The sequence below is a fragment of the Hemiscyllium ocellatum genome, unplaced genomic scaffold, assembly GCF_020745735.1.
Source record: "Hemiscyllium ocellatum isolate sHemOce1 unplaced genomic scaffold, sHemOce1.pat.X.cur. scaffold_2071_pat_ctg1, whole genome shotgun sequence".
In the NCBI taxonomy this organism is placed as follows: Eukaryota; Metazoa; Chordata; class Chondrichthyes; order Orectolobiformes; family Hemiscylliidae; genus Hemiscyllium; species Hemiscyllium ocellatum.
In genome coordinates this window covers 75,546-81,545 of record NW_026867961.1, presented here as the reverse complement: position 1 = coordinate 81,545, position 6,000 = coordinate 75,546, and the positions used below count along the sequence as shown (strand labels likewise).

Below are 6,000 nucleotides of genomic sequence, written 5' to 3'. Positions count from 1 at the left end.
CTACAGTGAACAGAGCAGACAGCAAAGACAGAGCTCCCAACATCAGACAACAAAACATGACATAGATACAGTGCTGGAGGGGGTGCACAGTACAGACACACCCCAGGCTCAATCAAACCTTATAGTAAGTTCTGTTGTGCTAAGACTCACTACTCTGCAACAATCTATCTATGGAATGTCATGGTGACTTAGTGTCTTCAATAATTTGTAACTCCTATAACAGTTCCTATCCCGGTAACATCCTCCCTTCCCTATACTCCCTCTACATATTGGAATCCTCCCTTCCCTATACTCTCTCCACATATTTGGATTGTACTGCATTCCTGACTACCAGCCCTATCGCTGCAACTTGCTTCAGTGTCTATAACGTGCCTTATCTCAGTAGTCTTCTACAATAACAGGAGACAGGGTCATCCAGCACGGAACAGGTTCCTTCGATCGAACTAGTTCATGCTGAACAGAGTCTATGAACGAGTCGCGTTTCCCTGCACTTGACCCATATCCCTTCAAACCTTCTCCTCTCCATGTACCTGCACAAATGTCTTTTCCATGTTGTTATTGTACTTTTCTCTATCACTTCCCTCGAATCCCATTTCCTACCTGCACTGTACTCTGTGTGGAAAATCTTCTCCTCCAAAATTCTTTGAAGTTTTTTTTTTCTCTCCATCTCCTCCTTATATCCTCCAGACACAGAACATAAGAACATGACAGTACAGTACAGGCCCTTCGGCCCTCAATGTGTGCTAACTGTGGACCCAATCTGAAGCCCATCTAACCTTCCCTATTCCATTCTCCCATGGCTATCAGTGATAGAAATATCTCTTTATGGGACCCACAATTTCTTCCTGAGCTTCCCGCAATATCCTAGGATATACATGATTAGTTCCCAAGGATTTGTCCATCTTATACGCATTATAGAACCTTCACTACCGCCTGTTAAGTTAAGTGGAGTCTTTTGAAGACGTTATTGTTCCTTATTCCCTGACTTGCCCAGTATTTCACCAAGTTAAGTTCAAACATGAAATTTTTGTTCAGGATCTCACCCATCTTCTGTGTTTCCACACTTGGATGGCCCCCATTCGTCGTCAAGGAGCCACATTCTTCCCCTAGTTAATCTCCTGAAGAATATACTTGAAGAATCACTTTGGATTTTCCTCAGCCTGATCTGGCAATGCTTTCTGTAGTCCCCTTTGTGCCCTCCTGATTTCCCTCTTAAGTGAATACTCCACCTGCAATGTTCTTCAATAGATTCCCTGAATCCAGCTGGCTATGTGACACGTGCCCCCTTTTTGTTGACCAGAGTCTCAATACCCCCAGTCATCAGTGTATCCCACTTGTGTCAGCATTGTCCTTCACACTAACAGAAATATGATATCCCTCAAATATCATTTTATCGCTCTTTTGAAAGCTTCCCACCTGCCTGACGTCCCTTTACCTGAAAATAACCTCCACAATCAATTGCCTAAAGCTCTTCACCAATACCTTCTGGATTGCGGCAAGACAAATTTTGATCTTTAACTTGTGGACTAGGCTTGTGCATTTCCATCACTATATTCAAACTAATACAATTGTGCTCACTTTGCCAAAGTGTTGTCCCACTAGTGCCTCAGTCCCTTTCCCTACCTTGTTCCCCAAGGCGTAGTCAGGTTTTACCCCTTCCTGCAGTCCAACCATTTACATTCTGACTGAGACATTTTTCTTGTACATGCCGAACAAATCCCACCCATTCAAGCTCTGAGCACTCTGGCAGTCCCAGACTAGGTTTGGAAAGTTAAAATCCCTGACCATTCCAACCCTATCATTCTTGCAGATATCTGAGATCTCCCACATATTTGCTGCTCAAACTCTCGCTGACTGTTGGCAGCCTGTAGTACAGTCATATCAAACTGATGGCCCATTCCCATATCTCAATTGCACCATTATAGCTTCAATGGGTGTTCCCCAGGAATATCCTCTCCAAGTGCTGCAGTGATATTTCACTGATCAAAAACTCCACCCTCCTCTCTCACCTCCTGTTCTATCCTTCGTATGGAATCTGTACCCTGGAACATTGAGCTCCCAGTCCTGTCCCACACTCAGCTGTGTTTCTGCCATATCTATGGTATTCCAGTCCCATGTTCTCATCCATGCGCTGACTTCATTTGCCTTAATTATTACGCCTTTTATTTTGAAATGAATGCACTTTAGTCACTCAGTTTTCCCTCAATGTCTGCTGTGCTCTTTCCTGATGTTTCTACTTGAGTTCCTGTCTTGAAATTCTGTCCCAGCCTCTACATTCAGACTGCAGCCTGGCACCATCCACCTCACTATGGAAAACACCCTCAGCTTTCATGTCATCTGCAAACCTACTAATGATACCTTCTGCTTTCACATCAGAGTTATTAATGTATATAATAAACAGCAACGGCTCCGCACAGATCCCTGTGGTACATCCGTTAGTGAAAGAATTTCAATTGTAAAAACAGCCCTCCACCAGTTGTGGATCCTGTTTGCCAAATTGCCTTGGATCCCATTGGTCTGTTTGACCAGCCTTCTATGTGGGATCTTGTGAAACGATGTAATGAACTCCATGTAAACCACATCATCTGCACAGCCCTCATCAAAATCCTCAATCATAATTTCAAATAAAATCTCGGCTGAATTTGGGAAAGGATCTTACTCTACCAAATGTATGATGAGTATCCCAAATCGATCTCTGCCTTTCCAATTTTTGATTCATTCTGTTCCTCAGAATTGTTCCCAACAATTTCTCTCCCCCTGCTGTCAGACTGTCTGCTCTTTAATCAGCTGGCCTATCCCTGCTGCCCTTCTTGAAAAAAGGAACCACATTAGCTATCCGCCAGTCATTCCACACTTTATCAGTGGCCAGCAAGTATTAAATATATACACCAGGGCCCGAGCAATCTCCTCCCTTACCTCCCATAGCACCTCCCATAGCAGCGTGGGATACATTCAATTGGGCACTGGGGATTTCTCCACATTTAAGCCTGTGAAAACATAAAATACCTCTTCCTTATTGATCGTAATATGTTTGAGAAAATCACCATCCCAACTGAAACCCCCAGCTATAATGCCTTGCTCCTGTGTGAATACAGATGGGAAGTATTCATTGAAGACCTCACCTCCTTCCTCTGGCTTCATGTCCCGATTGTCCCTTTGCATTTCTTTGTGAAAAACAATTGAGACTGATTGATTTGCTGCAGACAACATCCACCAGTCATCATGGGTACGGTAATCGAGTTGTGCGTCTGTCCTTGTCAAATGATATATTGCGCTGGTGAGGCTTTCTGCTTCGAGATTTTGTGGGACAATTTGTTGGAAATACAGCAACGCAGCTGAGATCCGGCATGGGACCGACGAGTTGATGTTCCAGGACAGCGATGGCCGGCTTTCGAATGAATACACATCTGAATCGATCATGTGACAAGTTCTTGCGACGGTGAAAGCAAAAGCCACGACAAACCTTGACACAGAACAGCTGACGAGACGAGCGCTGCACGTGGTCAGCGTGGGAACTGAACCAACGACCGTGGCGCTATTAGCACCATGCTCGAACCAGCTGATCTAACCAACCAACGAGCACTCTGCTTCAAAGCATATGCCTATATTGCCGACGCTCATAACCACGGCGGCTATTGTAACGTACCTTCAACGATCGCTCACTGTGCTTCTGGAAACTCACAGACCTTTGGAGTCAGGGTTACGTGCTGCTGATAAACTGCTGCGAACCTTATGCAAATGCATTGGAATTGTAACCCAACTGTGGGATTCTTTCTGCTCCCGAAGGACGCAGTTGCTTTAGAGTCAGCAACAGCGCAGAACTCAATTGCACGTTTTGCTCAATGACTCATGTTGCTTTTGCAATCTTCGTTTGACAGCATATTTAGCAGGTTATCACGCCTTCCTGCAGCGTTTGTCAGCGACAGATCAGCTGCTAAGATGACTGCTTCAGACAGCATGCTACATCCTACATTTGAAAATGGAAAAGGTGCAAACGCTTACAGGCTGAACACTCTCTCACTATTTTGCCTGGCGCGTCAGAGGCTGGGAGCTGACCTTATGAAGGTTTTTCAATCATGAGGGGCATTTTTCGGGTAAATAGATAAGTTCGTTTCGCTCAGGTGGGGCAGTGCAGCACGACAGGGTATAAATCTGGTGTGGGAGGGTGAGAATTCGACAGGCAGTGAGGAGCAACGGCGTCACGCAAAGGGTGGTGAGTGTCTGCAATAAGTTGCCGGACGAGCTGGTGATGGCTGTTACAATTCCAATATTTTTAAGGAATTTGGATGTGTATTTGAATCGGAAGGGTTTAGAGAGACATGGGTCAAGTGCATGCAATCGTGGCTGGATCAGTTGAGGATATCTGTTCGGAATGGACGAGCCAGACCGAAGATTGTGTTTTCAGTGCTGTCCATATCTAATGGCTCTATGATATTGCAGGTGAAATGATAAAAGAGATGAATAAATAATGAAGTAAAATTGTCTGAAGTTGTTAAATTCAAACAACTTCAGATAATTTTATTTCAATTATTTTACTTACCTTTTTTATTTGCGTTTTTCTCACTGTTGTGTACCTCTTATTTCTTGATTGTCTCTCTTTCTGTCGCTTCCCACTCTGTCAATACATTTTTCCTCTCCTCTTCCCGCTTTGCTACGCTTCTCCCCTGTTTTTCCATTTTGTCTCTGTTTCACACATCCCCCACATATTTTGTCTCGTAACACTGGCTTCAGCCTTGGTCATTCGCGGCTCCTAATCTCCCTTTAATCTCTCCGTGCACTGTCATTATCAGCTTTGCATCTGGAGCCTTGACTCACCTTCTCTCAGCCTGGTGTTAATAGCTCTGTAAATCTCCCCTTTTTTCAAAATCTTTACCAAAGGGTCAGTTAGACTCGAAACGTCACTCTTTTCTCTCCTTGCAGATGGTGCCAGACCTGCTGAGATTTTCCAGCATTTTCTCTTTTGGTTTCGAATTCCAGCATCTGCAGTAATTTGCTTTTATTAATGACTCTGTGATATTGCTGGGGATATGATGACTCCAGTGTCGATGCATGAGAGGTGAGCAAGCGAATGAATTCCCTCTGGAAGTCGCGGGAAATGTAGTAACAGAGATCCAGGAAAATGCGTTGAACGAATCTTTGAAGTGAATTGAAGCCTGAACTCTGGTTCTCCTCCGAGACTGTGCCAGGTCGACTTAATACTTTATATATTTCATGTTTTGCATTTCTTTGTGAAAACAATTGAGACTGATTGATTTGCTGCAGACAACATCCACCAGTCATCATGGGTACGGTGATCGAGTTGTGCGTCTATCCTGTCAAATGTTTTATTGCGCCGGTGAGGCTTTCTGCTTGGTGATTTTGTGGTTTCGTGGTGCACTTTGTTTGGAAATACAGCAACGCAGCTGAGATCCGGCATAGGACCAACGAGTTGATGTTCCATGACAGCGATGGTCGGCTTTCGAATGAATACACATCTGAATCGATCATGTGACAAGTTCTTGCAGACGGTGAAAGCAAAAGCCACGACAACCTTGACACAGCACAGCTGACGAGACGAGCGCTGCACATGGTCAGTGTGGGGATTGAACCCACGACCTTGGCGTTATTAGCACCACGCTCTAACCAGCTGAGCTAACCGACCGACCGAGCCCGGCGCTCAAAACAAAGGCTTATATTGCCTGCGCTCACAACCACGGCGGCTATTCGTTTTCTGATTTGCAATCGATCGCATGATCGTCTGAAGTATTTCCTTCCGTTGCAAAGTTTTTTAACAAAAAAAAACATTGACTTTCCGAACGCGCACACTCGAGGTAACCATTTGCTCTGATATTCAAAATTAAGCACAATGTTCGGACGCATGCAATTTCAATCGCAATGCCACCAGCTCAGCTGCAGCTTGTCATGTTGACAAATATCATCTGGTTGAGACGTACCTTCAACGATCGCTCACTGTGCTTCTGGAAACTCACAGACCTTTGGAGTCAGGGTTATGTGCTGCTG

The 6,000-nt window shown here is 44.6% G+C and overlaps 1 non-coding gene across 1 annotated transcript; it reads right to left on the bottom strand.

Annotated features, from left to right (window-relative positions):
• Positions 1-5,567: 5,567 nt before the first annotated feature.
• Positions 5,568-5,641, bottom strand: trnai-aau (transfer RNA isoleucine (anticodon AAU)). The gene has a single exon. It is a non-coding gene; the product is annotated as a tRNA-Ile (tRNA).
• Between the last annotated feature and the right edge of the window lie 359 nt (positions 5,642-6,000).